We start from the raw sequence: 12847 nt of genomic DNA, 5'->3' as shown, positions 1-12847 counted from the left end.
CCCCTCCTCTGATGAAAGCCCTCACAACTGCTAAATACTGACAAATTACCTTCTGACCCACATGATGATTTACAGAAAACTTCAGATAATGCTAACTTTTCCTGGTTCACTGATCACTCTTATTTAAAAGATTAAAATGGCAAATATTGTGCTGGGTATGCAATACCAACTTTTGAAATAACTGAAGCAGCACCTCTGCCTTTGCCTACTTCAGCCCAACAAGCCAAATCATATGTACTCTTTAGGCCTGCATGCAAGAGAAGGGCAACACTACAACATTTGCACTGGGAATAGATATGCCTTTGGAGTGACTCACAACTTTGCAATGTTATCTAAACAACATGGCTTTTTTACTTCCAGTAGAGATCAAATTAAAGCAAGCCCTTACCTTCAGTAATTATTGGATGCCACATTTTTACTTGCTGCTTTGGCTATCATTAAGGTCCAGGGGCATACTATGCTGGACTCTCGAAATGTAATCACTTCCCTGACATTTCCACAAAAAAAAAAAAAAAAAAAAAAAAGCTGCCTTCAAAGGGTCTAAAAGTCAAAAAACTCTGTAATGGTCTAAAGAAACTCACCTCCAGATGGTAGCTTGGAGAAATTGACTAGAGACACCAATAATCAGCACCAGAAAAGGAAGAACAATATTGGCAATCAAATGGTTGCTGGTATGATAAAAAGAAAAAGAGAAACTTGTGTTTTGGGCCAAATAAAAACTCAGTCCCACAAGAAATTATGCAATTCTATTTTTTAATTCCCTTTATAAATTAACATGCAATAAACATACAGTGTTGTATTAGTCTCAGGTGTACAATACATTTATTTAACACTATATTGTTCAATATTCTTCAAGATAAGTGCCTCTTAATCTCCTTACTTATCTCACCCATCCCTTCACCCACCACCCCTCAGGCAACCACCAGTTTTTTCTCTGTATTTAGGAGTCTGGTTTTTTGTCTCTTTTATTCTTTGTTCATTTGTTTTTGTTTTGTTTCTTAAGTTCCACGTGAGAGTAAAATCAGATGGTATGTCTTCTTCTGCCTTATTTCACTTAGCATTAAACCCTCTAAGATACATCTATGTTGCTGCAAATGGCAAGATCTCTTTTTTTATCGCTGAATAATATTTCAGTGTGTGTGTGTGTGTGTGTGTGTGTACACCTTCATTCATTCATCTATTGATGGACAATTAGGTTGCTTCCGTATCTTGGCTGTTGTAAATAATTCTGCAATAAACATAGGGGGTATATATCTTATCAAAATATATGTTTTCATTTTCTTTGGTAAATAGCAGTAATGGGATTACTGAATCATGTGATGATTCTATTTTTAATACTTTGAGGGAACTCCATACTGTTTTTCATAATGGTTACACCAATCTGCATACCCATCAACAGTGCACAAGGCTTCCTTTTACTCCACATCCTCATCAACTCTTAATTCCTGTCTTTTTTATCTTAGCCATTCTGACGGGTGTGAGGGTAATATCTCATGGTGGGTTTGATTTGCATTTCCTTGATGGTTAATGATGTTGAGCATCTTTTCACGTGTCTATTGGCCATCTGTATGTCTTCTTTTTTTTATATATATTTTATTTATTTATTCGAGAGAGAGAGAGAGAGAGAGAGAGAGAGAGGCAGAGACACAGGCAGAGGGAGAAGCAGGCTCCATGCACCGGGAGCCCAATGTGGGATTCGATCCCGGGTCTCCAGGATCGCGCCCTGTGCCAAAGGCAGGCGCCAAACCGCTGTGCCACCCAGGGATCCCTGTATGTCTTCTTTGAAGGAATTCAGGTCCTCTGCCCATTTTTTTTTCCTGCCCATTTTCTTTTGGATTATTTTTGGTGTTGAGTTGTACAAACTCTGTATTTCGGATATCAACCCCTTTTGCAAATATGGATATACCATTTGCAAATGTCTTCTCCCATTCACAGGTTGTCTTTTTGTTGATGGTTTCCTTTGCTATGCAAAAGCTTTGTATTTTGTTGTAGTCTCAATTGTTTATTTTTGCTTTTGTTTTCCTTGCCTTAGGAGATATACCTAGAAAAAAGTTTCTCTGGCCAATGTTAAAGAAATTACTGCTGTTTTCTTCTAGGAATTTTATGGTTTCAGGTCTCCCATTTAAGTCTTTAATCCATTTTGAGTTTATTTTTATTTTTATTTTTTTTTAAGATTTTATTTATTTATTCATGAGAGAGACACAGAGAGAGGCAGAGACACAGGCAGAGGGAGAAGCAGGCTCCACGCAGGGAGCCCGATGTGGGACTCGATTCCGGGTCTCCAAGATCAGGCCCTGGACGGAAGGTGGCGCTAAACCGCTGAGCCACCCCGGCGTCCCCGAGTTTATTTTTAAAGTTCCCATTATTGACCACTGTACCTATACTAAACATTGATCTATGGATAAAATGATAGGTTTTTAAATTAATACTAGTGGGGAAATATTAACAAAACCACAAAAAAGGCCTCCTCTGATTGCCCCACCTGCCCAAAATACAATCGAGGAAAACCTGTCCTTACTGCTCCCGGCACTTTAAATTGCCTAATGCAGGATCCCTGGGTGGCGCAGCGGTTTGGCTCCTGCCTTTGGCCCTGGGCGCGATCCTGGAGACCCGGGTCCCACGTCGGGCTCCCGGTGCATGGAGCCTGCTTCTCTCTCTGCCTGTGTCTCTGCCTCGCTCTCTCTCTGTGTGTGACTATCATAAATAAATAGATTAGATAGATAGATAGATAGATAGATAGATAGATAGATAGATAGATAGATAGATAGTCTAATGGACCATTCGAGGTTTGGAAAATGGACTTTATTCAGCTACCCCCATATCATGGGTACAAATACATCTTGACAATGATTCCTATGTCTTCCCACTGGGTCAAAGCCTTTACATGTAGACAAGCTCCCTGCCTCTTTAGTAGCTAAAATCCTACTGGATAAAAAAAAATCATCCCTACCTGAGAACACCTCTTAAGCTCTTCAGTGATCAAGGAATTCATTTTATTGGTCAAATATTACCGTGAGTCTGTGATGTCTGGCTAGTTCTATAGCATCTTCATGGTCACTTACCACCTTTCACTTACCCTCAGTCTTCAGGACTAGCTGAACAAACCAACAGCACTATCAAATTCAATTGGCAAAATTTGTGGAAAACCTCCAAATACCCTGGCCAAAAGAATTACCTTAGTCCTTCCTAATCTTAGATCTGCTCCCTTCAGAATCTACAAATTCTCACCTTTGAGATAATTACTGAGTGCCCTACCGACCTAGCTTCGACACTTTTTGACCCACACCTGATAAAAGGAGATATATTTCAGTATCACAAAGGTCTAATTACATCCCTTGAAAACAATCATGTGCTTACATTGGTTTTCACCGCTAAAACTTCATTACCACATTAAAAGGTAACCCCCAGGAGGCAAACATGACTCTGGATTTGCCTCCATCAAAAGGGTACTTACCTCTTTTGTGGACTTTCATGACAATTAACAAAAGATTAAAACTCTCCCCTGGAACTGGGAAAACTTGCCAAACCCAGTTCTAAGGCAATAGCAGCCCAACAACAGTCACTTGATCACTGGCTAAAGTACAGGCATACCTTATTTAATTGTGCTTCGCAGATATTGCTTCTTTTTTTTTTTTTTAACAAATTGAAGGTTTGTGACAACCCTGTGTCAAACAAGTCTATTAATGTCATTTTTCCAACAGCATTTGCTAACGTTGTGACTGTCATATTTTAGTAATTCTCGTGCTATTTCAAACTTTTCATTATATTTTTTAGTGATCTGTGACCAGTGATTATAGCTTGCTGAAAGCTAGATGGTTAACATTTTTTAGCAATAAAGTGTTTTAACTAAAATATGTACTTGTTTTACGGGGATCCCTGGGTGGCTCAGCGGTTTAGCGCCTGCCTTTGGCCCAGGGCATGATCCTGGAGTCCAGGGTTCAAGTCCCACATCAGGCTCCCTGCATGCAGCCTGCTTCTCCCTCTGCCTGTGTCTCTGCCTCTCTCTCTCTCTGTGTGTCTCATGAATAAATAAATCTTTAAAATAAATAAAATATGTACTTGTTTTAGACATAATGCTATCATATGCTTAACAGATTACAGTATACTGTAAACATAACTTTTATATGCACTGGAAACCAAAACATCCATCTGACTCGCCTTAGTAATATTCAATTTATTGCTGTTTTCTGGAACTGAGCCCACAGTATCTTTGAGGTATGTATATAGCCTTTGATTACCTATTCACTAAACAAGGAAGCATTTACGCAATAGCAAACACCACCGGTTGCACATGGATAAATCCTCCAAAGTACAAACCCAATCACATAAAATTAGGGAACAAGTATACTGGCTACAATAAATTCCACCTGACGATCTAAGATCCTTCGATCTCTTTAGCAGGTCACTTTCAGATTTGGACTCCTTGCCTAGGACTATTATATGAACTAGTATCACTTTTTTAAAGATTTTTTTATTTATTTATTCATGAGAAACACAGAGAGAGAGAGAGAGGCAGAGACACAGTCAGAGGGAGAAGGAGGCTCCATGCAGGGAGCTGATGTGGGACTCGATCCTGGGATCAGGCTCTGGGCTGAAGGCGGCGCTAAACCGCTGAGCCACCCGGGCTGCCCATGAACTAGTATCGTTATTCTGTCCTTATATCATTCTGTATAATCATCTTTAAGCTCTGTACCTATTGTATATCAAAACCTTGTAGAAACAACATATCCAACAGGGTGATGCCACCTCAACATTTCAAGATACCGCCAATGCTTACAATCTTGGTAAGATACAGACTTTGGATGGAAAACACCCTAGAGTTCTCCCTCCCACTGTATCTTGTTACTCAAATGTGGCTTCAGTGGTTTCCAATCTGTGCACCTCCCTCTGATGTGGGACATGAAATACAGGAAAGGACCTTCCAGGCACCAAAGGATAAAAACAATTCTAACAAGCAACAGATGGCTCAACTCTTGATCAGTGATGCTAAGAAAGGTGTGATAATGTGTTAAAGGAAACCTAACTCAAAATTGGAATTTTGAAACCATAAAGAGATGACTCACACACATATCACTTGTTCCAGCTTGCACAGTCCAGCAGTAAGAAGGTTTGTTCTCTGCCCAGCAACAAGCTGCCCTCACCTACAGCCAATGAGAAGCTGCCACCATTTCAAATTCTCATTTTCTTCCAATGAACTTTTGTTCAAAACACCCTCCCAAACTTCCTCCTTTCCTCTATAAAAGGACACTCCTATTTTGTTCTCAAGACTTGCCTATGATTCACCATAGTTTGCTTGTCCTGAATTGTAATCCCTCTGTTGTTCCCAAATAAACCTGATTTTGCTGCCTGAATCATCTACCTTTTACTGTTAAAAAGTTGACATAACCCAATTAAAAAATGTACAAACGGTTTCAATAGATATTTCAAAAGTGACATAAAAATTGCTAAGAAGCACATGAAAATATATTCAACATCATTGGCCAATAGGGAAATTAAAACCACAATTAGATACTACTTTCACACCCACTTGGACGGCTATTTTAAAAAGACACAATTAACAAATTAAGTTCTGGAAAAATTAAAACTCCCATACACTGCTGGTGGAACTATAATATGGTGCAGCCTCAATGGAAAAGTCTGGTAGTTTTAAAAAGTTAAACACAAGTTTACTATACAACCCAGCGATTCCACTCATAAGTATCTATCCAAGAAAAATGAAAACATATGACCAAAGACTTGCACATGAATGCTCAGAGTAGCATTATTCATTATATCCAAAAAGTAGAAGTAACTCAAGTGCCCATCAACTGATGAACAGATAAAACAAAATATGGTATATCCATACAATGGAATAATATTTAGCAATAAACAAGAATAACTATTGATAGACGGTACAAAATGGATGAATCTCAAAAACATCATGCTAAGTGAAAGAAGCCAGAGATAAGACAGCGCTTATTTTATGAATCCATTTATATGAAATGGCCAAAAGCTAATCTATAGAGACAGCAAATCAATGGTTGCCTGATTGCCTAGCTGAAAGCCACAGCTGGGATCAACTATGAACTTGCATGTGCCAACTTGTTAGGGTGACATAAATGGTCTAAAAATGAATAGTAATCACTGCACAATTCCAAAAACCTACTAAATTTACTAAAAGTCACTTCATTCTTTAGAAAACAGAGTATACAATGTCAAAAAGGTGATTTCCATATGAACTCTGCCTTCCTAAAGTTAGAGAAACGTACCAGGATGATTATAGATGTTTCTGTATCAGAGATCTTAACAGGGAAATGATTTCTACATACCTAGCAGAGCTTATAAAGAGTTCTAAGAGAATGGACCAGGTAACATTGCAAGGTCTCTTCGGAACAGAGTAAGAAAAAAAAAAGATATTTAGTAGAAAATAAAATGTTCAAGATTTAGTGTTATCTAACTTTTCTGATAGATTTTTAAGGATTTTCTTCTCTACTTCTACTACATTTTTATTAAAGTATTGCAAACTCAATGTACTTCTCCAATAAGTGTTCTCTCATAGTAAATTCAGTCATTCAGGATCCAGAACAATGGAGAATATACATACCCCAGCCTAAAATTTTATAAATCCATTTGGTATTGATTTTGAGCCTGATTTGAGGCTCCAGCACTACCAACTTGGAACTGCCACACCATATGAGATTTTTCTGGCACTCTCTGTAGCCTAGGTAATCAATCCAACTTTCTACTGGCTAGGCTGGCCTCCTTGTAGCTGGTTTTCATAAATACAAAATCTGTATAATTGTTACTGGAAGTACTTGCTGAAATATGGAACTGGTTTGAAATACCATTTATTTTAAAATGTACATGCACAGAGTCACATACATGCAGTAACACATCTTCACACCCAGCCAATCAATCAAGTTAATGTTTTTTATTAGAGAACGAAAAATTCCAATATAGTTTATCTTTCTTTTCTGGAGCCTTAGTAAATGTTTTCCAAGAAATCAAGAGGAATATGATTGAAAAATGAAAAAATGAATTAAAAGGTAATATATACCTTAGTATAATTAGTCCAATTCTAAATAAGCAGGACCTAATTTTAACCCTGGGGAAAGAGACCTTTGATAGAACAAAAGCAAATTCTGTTTTGATGCAGTTATTCTTGTATATGCAGATGAATGCTTGTTTCCATGTGAATCTGGCACAGTCCATTATATTGAAACATCAGTTTAAGATGAACACGTTTTCTATCAAGTTTATGTAATAAATGATCCCAACACATGGTATGAATTCTATCATTTGTAACAACCTTTCCTCTCTTTAAGGGAATAACGAGATAAAGTTCTGAGCTGCACATCTCTGAAGGTGAGTAACATCCTTATGGATGCGCTTTATAGAGCTGAAGTTGGGTGGCCCAGAAATGCCCTGCTCACGTGATAAATGGTAAGTCAATCACATCACAGTTGAGATGCACTAAACCGGACAGATTACAATGAAACGGGGAGCTAGGGAGCCTTCCAAGAGTTTCAGATGAGGACAAAAGTACTGGCACATACAAGTCTTCGCCGGAAAATAGCTCGGCCTCTTTCCTTCAAATTCTGGTCCCAAATCTGTCCCAAATCTCTCATGTTTCAAAAACTCCTAATCTTTACCCCTCCAGACTTGCAGCCCTGTACAAGACCACAGAACGTTCACGGCTGTAAAAACTCCCACGTAAATACAAACAAGCAAGCCAAGAAGCGACACCTCCCAAAACCTTCTCAGGGCTTTGGACCCGATTTGGCCTGGGAGTTGCGGAGAGACGGTCGCCCACCAGAACTTCCTCCCCGGTGCGATGAAGGGACTGCAGGGCGGGAGGGGTAACGGCCTCCGCCCCCTCCTAGCGCCAAGGGTGCAGGAGATCGGAGAGCGACCGGCCAGCTGTACGGGGTGATGGGTTAGAGGAGGCGAGCTGTGCACAGCTCCCACGGATCCGGGGCATAGAAGGCCCACCTTGCCTCTCTCCTTTTACGTAGACATAGCTGCGGGTGCTCAATGAACAAAAAGAATCGAAACGCCAATACCCAATTCTCGCCGCTCTAGGAGATCCCTTCCGCGTGCCTCCGGCGCCGGCTCCACCCTCCCGGGCTCCCCCGCCCCTCCCCAGCCTGTCCAGCCCCTGGCCACGCCCTTCGCGCCCCACAACTCCCTGACCACACCCCTCGCACCCCGCCACGCCCCTGGCCACGCCCGGCGCGCTCCGGCTCCGTCCCCGCCAGCCACGCCCTTGGCCACGCCCCCTCGCGGGCTGGCGCCACCTCAAGCCCCTTCCCACCTCCCTCCTCGGCCCCAACACAAGGCGAGGGCATTGCTCACCCACCTAGATGCGCCAGGCGCTGCGGACGTTCTCGCGAGTCTTCCCTCCCTCCCTTCCCCCTGCCCCACCCCTACTCCTGGGCTGACGTGTCGCCCAGACCCCCGAGGGGAGCAGCCACCTTCGCTGTCGTTCTGCGGCCTCTTACCGGGTGGTCTGCGCCAGAGCGGCTTCAGCAGTTTGGCTAGTGGCAGAAAGGACGCCTCCGCCCGGGTTCTGTGGCTTGCGAATTTGGCTTTGCCTCGTACTGGTGTTTTGTTTTGTTTGACGTTTTTGGAATTTTCCCGCGGTAGCTCGACAGTGGAGCGGCGCCCGCGCGCTCTAGCCCGCAATGCACTCTGGGGCCTGGCCACGGTCGGCGTGCCCCCGCGGCCTCGCGGGAAAACTGCGCCGAATCTCGCGCTCGTGGGGGAGGGGCGGAGACCTCGCGCCGGTTCGGCCGGAAGTCCTCCCGGCGCCGCGCGCTCCGCCGGGGGTGGGGGGGTGGGGGGGCGGCGGCGGCCTGAGGTGTACCCCGGAGGGTGCTGGGGTCGCGGGCGCGAGCCAGGCGGCGACCAGGACCCGGGGAACAGAAACCGGGGCTTTTAAGTCAGCCTGTTGCCCAGGTATTGCAAGATTGAATCCGAAATGCGCAGGAAGTAAAATGGAAATCGGTTTTTAAAAAAGAAAAATCGAGGCTTTGTCAGGGGTAAAACCTCTTAACAAGGCGTAGCGTATGGTTTTCTAGCTAGGGTCGTACACAGAAAAGGATCTTTTCTGGGTGAATAGTCCTTCCCATCCCCTCCCAATCAGTACCATTCAGTGTGAGTCGGTTTCATATCAGTTCACTGAAACCACTTAAAGCATTTTCTGTAAACTTCATTCCTGTTCATTATTAGCTTGTCTTGATGATTTTTTTTTTTTCCTTTTTATCCTGCAACTTAGCAGGGCATGGAGGGTTTTCACAGATGTTTAAATTGTGAAAACACAATCTGAGGAACGTAACCTTAAGCTTTAGATACTTTTAAAAGCAGTGCCTAATAATTTGAAAGCTACAACGTCAGGGGTGCTTGCATAAAAATTTAACTGCAAGGCAGTGTATGCATGTAATGAAAATATTCAAACACTTACAGTCTTCTGTGGTGAAGGAATACTCATTTTATCTAAGAATAAACTGAATACAGGGATTAGGTTACATCCAGCTTACACAGGTTGTAAATGGCAAGCTTAGCATGTAGGCTGGTGGGAGGAACAATCTTTTTTTCATAGAGAGATACAAAAGGACCCCAACCCAGAACCTGCGACAAAATTGATGGGATCTGCAGCCATATTAAGGAGTCAGGTGTTAAATCCATTCTTGAAAATATTCCCTGCCCAATAAAGAGGTCTGTGCTGTATTGATGGGTGCGTAGTTCGTTGTGGAGAAATCCAAAGCAGAGCCTGTGTAGAGACAAACTCTGCTTTGAGTTTTGTATGACTCATCGTGGCACTTTGGCCATAAGAAAGTCATTGTGTTTGTGGTGACAGATGTGAGCAAGTTAATATTTAAGACTTGCTTCTGCCGGCAAAGGAGACAAGCCATCTTTCTTTAGAGGAAATATCTATTGTGGTACTCAGGTCCTTTCACTGAAGGACCGGAAATATCATTTCTGGTATTTGTAGTATTAATAACTGAGGTCTTGCCATATTGCCGTCTTTTTGATTCAGTGGTTAATGAAGTGTTGCTAGGCTAATGCAACTTTACTGTAGATTAAAGGATGTCATGTTTAGGCCTACTTTAGACCTAATTTGGTAGCATGTCTAGGACAAATATATAGATGTAAATTTATGGAGGTTTGTAGATAAGCTCATTTTATTTGGCATTCGTATGTATGGAACTGTCCTAATACTTTAAACAGTAAGGAGATGAACATTTTATAAAATGCCTGAAAAGTTTTCTGAGAAATACCTAGAAAAAATCCTAGTTTTAATCATATCATAACACTGAGTGTGTGTACCTTAGAAACACTTTCAGTTATAGTTCAGAGTCTAATCATACTTAAATAACGTGGCAAAAATGAAAAACGGCATGCATAGGTGAAAATTATCTCATTCTTAGAAATAATTAGAATTTACTCTAATGATATATATCCGTTAGAATCCTTATATTCTAGAGGGGTAAACATCACAGGTAAGTGCTACAAAGTACTTGATATCAAATCTTTGAAAATTCAGCAAATAGAATCAACTGTCTTGGAATCTAACCATTGTAGTGAGATTCATATTTACAGAATTAGTCCACTTAGTTTTTAGCTTTCATTAGGCACCTCAGCACTGTATTGCCCATGGCTGTGATACTTGTTTTGCTATCTCAACTGTGAATATTTAGTGAGTATTTAATACTGGGCTGATGCCTTGGACTGATTATTTTCTTTAATTATTCTAGTGATCTCATGTGGTAGGTAATATTCTAATTTCACAGCTATAGAAACTGATGCGTAGGGTAGTCTTTACTAGTAGGTGAAGTACCTTCAAATCCAGATAGATTTACTCTGGGGCTTTGCTTCTTACCACTTGCTATGCTCTTGCTCATGCCCTAGGCTGGACACTAGACCACTTCCTAAGTTCTTGGTGGAGCAGAAGTTGGGAAGGGGGACCCTAGATGTTTATATATGGTAATCACCACATTGTTTTCCTCCTAAAACATTCTGAGGAAATGTGCATGGAATTAGAAAAGAAAACAATAAGAATGTTTGTGCACAGAATGCTATAAGAAATGGTGCTGTAATAGGAAAGGTCTTTGATCTGCCACCCTGATGGAGGAAAAGCACCTGAGATCAGGAGGACACAAAGGGCAGCCAGAGTGGAAATTAATGGAATAAAGGAAATGTAACTTTTGCAGGTACCTCTCCCACCCTTCACATGCTCACTCTCTAGGGGCTGCTGAAAAAATGCACCTTAGGAGGACATATTTGTACTAATTGCCTCACTCCTTGCCACAGCTATTTGAACTAGGAATGGTAACCCGACCCTCACCGAATCAAGAAGCTGTTGCTGAGGAATTTGGAATGGCAAAACTGAGATGGTACCACAGGAACTAAACCCCCATGCCAACCAAACTTACTAGGAGAAGAAAAAATATAAGTAGTAAAGAAAGTTGGTTCACAGAGAAAAGCAAAAAAGAAGTTGAAAGGCTATGGTATTCCATAAGAAATAGTAGTAGCCTCCATTCCTAATTTTTTTAAGCCCGATTTTAAGGCAAAAGGACTATATTTATTTTTCTTAGCTATCTGTGAAATTCCCCTATATCCTCATAACAATTACCCTTTTATCTAATCTTTCAATGAGTTTCTCTCTCTTTTTTTTATTTTAGAGAGAAAGCTTACACATGCATGTGACAGTAGGGGGAGTGGCAGAGAGAGAATCCCAAGCTGACTCCCATCTGAGCACAGAGCCTGAATGCCTGGCTTGATCTCTCAACCCTGAGATCATGACCCAAGCCAAAATTAAGAGTTGGACACTTATTTAACCAGCTGAACCACCTAGGTGCCCCCATGAGTTTCTCTCTCTTGCTACAGAGTGTCAACCTTAAAAATAAACTGTCAGTTATTTGACTAGCAAAAAATGGTTTTCTTTGAGACTAGCAAAAGAATTGCAATTGGGGATATGCAAGCTTCTGCAAAACCATAGGCAAATCTGGAGAACAAAGGAATTAGAGGAATACTCAAAAGGTGGAGGAGGACTTTGAGGGGCTGTTATAAACAAAAAGTCCAAGTTGGGAGTTCAAGTGGAGTCACATTTCACTGGTTGAGTTGGGACAGTCTCTCATTCGCTGGGCTGTTGCTAGGTCAGGAGAAAATATTTCTTCCTCCTGCTGAGGTAAGAAACTATAGGCTTCTTCCTGTTGGGGCTCTCCAAGGGAGGACAAATGGTAGGGTGAGAGCTCCCCATTCTGGCCTCCTGACTCCATTTTAAAAGAAATTTATTCAGTTTCACAAAAACAAGCCCTGACTAAGGATCTGGAGATGGCAGGTCTTCTTTGTGTCTCTAGGCATTAGCACTTTGGCTGAGATATGTGATAAATTAATCCATGAATTATCTAGTGAGAATTCTGAGCAGGAAGCATGAAGCATATTGGCTGTATTGAAGACACATCTATCTGAGGATCTTGGAGCTGGAGAAATCTCACAGATCACCTATATAGTCCAGGAATTCCCTAGATTTTGAATTTCTTGGACCAATAAAATGTCAATAATATTAGAGGACTAGCAGAGTTAACTTTTTATCTGATCAAGTAAAAACTTCAGGAAGGAAAAAAAAAAAAAAACATCATTTCAATTTTTAAAAAACATGTTTAAATTTAAGAAAAGATGAGGGAGGGGAGCCCGGGTGGCTCAGCCGTTTAGCGCCGTCTTCCGACCAGGGCCTGATCCTGGAGACCTGGGATGGAGTCCCACGTCGGGCTCCCTGCATGGAGCCCACTTCTCTCTCTGCCTGTGTCTCTGTCTCTGTCTCTGTCTCTCTCTCTCTCTCTGTGTGTGTGTCTCTCATGAATAA

The 12847-nt window shown here is 41.5% G+C and overlaps 1 protein-coding gene across 9 annotated transcripts in view; it reads right to left on the bottom strand.

Moving 5' to 3' along the window:
- Positions 1-8704, bottom strand: part of FANCC (FA complementation group C) — a 289577-nt gene extending 280873 nt beyond the window's left edge. For 3 of the 9 annotated variants that reach the window (XM_035707501.2, XM_035707511.2, XM_049115959.1), the window contains exon 1: positions 8481-8704. The gene's annotated coding sequence lies outside the window, so the exon portion shown is untranslated. Of the gene's footprint in view, positions 1-581; positions 669-7971; positions 8117-8480 lie in introns of those variants that run through there. The other 6 variants (XM_025423138.3, XM_025423140.3, XM_035707500.2 and 3 more) reach the window with 5 other exon arrangements.
- Between the last annotated feature and the right edge of the window lie 4143 nt (positions 8705-12847).

Source organism: Canis lupus, chromosome 1 (assembly GCF_003254725.2).
Source record: "Canis lupus dingo isolate Sandy chromosome 1, ASM325472v2, whole genome shotgun sequence".
NCBI classification, from domain to species: domain Eukaryota; kingdom Metazoa; phylum Chordata; class Mammalia; order Carnivora; family Canidae; genus Canis; species Canis lupus.
Note: the sequence above shows the minus strand (reverse complement) of the source record. Positions and strands in the feature narration are given on the sequence as shown.